The following is a 617-nucleotide window of genomic DNA, read 5'->3' on the forward strand; positions in this document are numbered from 1 at the left end:
ACTCCGGGGCTCTGCTGCTCCTGGAGGGGATGAGCCTGAGGGCTGGGGCCAGAGCTGCCGTGGGAAGCACCGAAGGGAGTGGGTGCTGCACAGGTGGGTGCTGCGCCCCGCTGCAGGCCTTGCCCAGTGCGAAACACAGAATGCCCTCTCGCTGCTTGGGCAGCAGACAGCGCTCTGCTGGGCTTGACCATACGTCCAGCAAATGTAGCTTCAGGAATTTTGATGAAACAAATAAGAATTTAGGGGATTTTGAATTTAAAAAAGGCAAAATGCCCTTTTCTTCCCCACCCCGCAGGCATGGGAGAAAAGGGGTGGTGGAGAATGCGGGCATCGATCCCGCTACCTCTCGCATGCTAAGCGAGCGCTCTACCATTTGAGCTAATTCCCCTCTCTACGCATGGATCTCTTGGTGCCACTTTATTCTATTCTCGCGAGACGCCCTGCGGCGCCGGCGGTTACCACGACCCGCTCGGGGAGCCCACTGCGCCTGCGCAAGAGTGCGCCGGCGGGGGCTTGGCGGCGGCGGGCCGGGCTGGGCGCGCGGCGGGGGATGCGCGGCGGGGCCCGGAGCAGGCGCTGGCCCGCGGTAAGGACCGGGGGAGGGGGGGTCGGGGGGC

The 617-nt window shown here is 64.0% G+C and overlaps 1 non-coding gene across 1 annotated transcript; it reads right to left on the reverse strand.

The window, feature by feature from the left end:
- Window positions 1-315: 315 nt before the first annotated feature.
- On the reverse strand, window positions 316-388 carry TRNAA-AGC (transfer RNA alanine (anticodon AGC)). The gene has a single exon. It is a non-coding gene; the product is annotated as a tRNA-Ala (tRNA).
- Window positions 389-617: the final 229 nt, after the last annotated feature.

Source organism: Leptosomus discolor, chromosome 12, assembly GCF_034619465.1.
Source record: "Leptosomus discolor isolate bLepDis1 chromosome 12, bLepDis1.hap2, whole genome shotgun sequence".
Taxonomy (NCBI): Eukaryota; Metazoa; Chordata; class Aves; order Leptosomiformes; family Leptosomidae; genus Leptosomus; species Leptosomus discolor.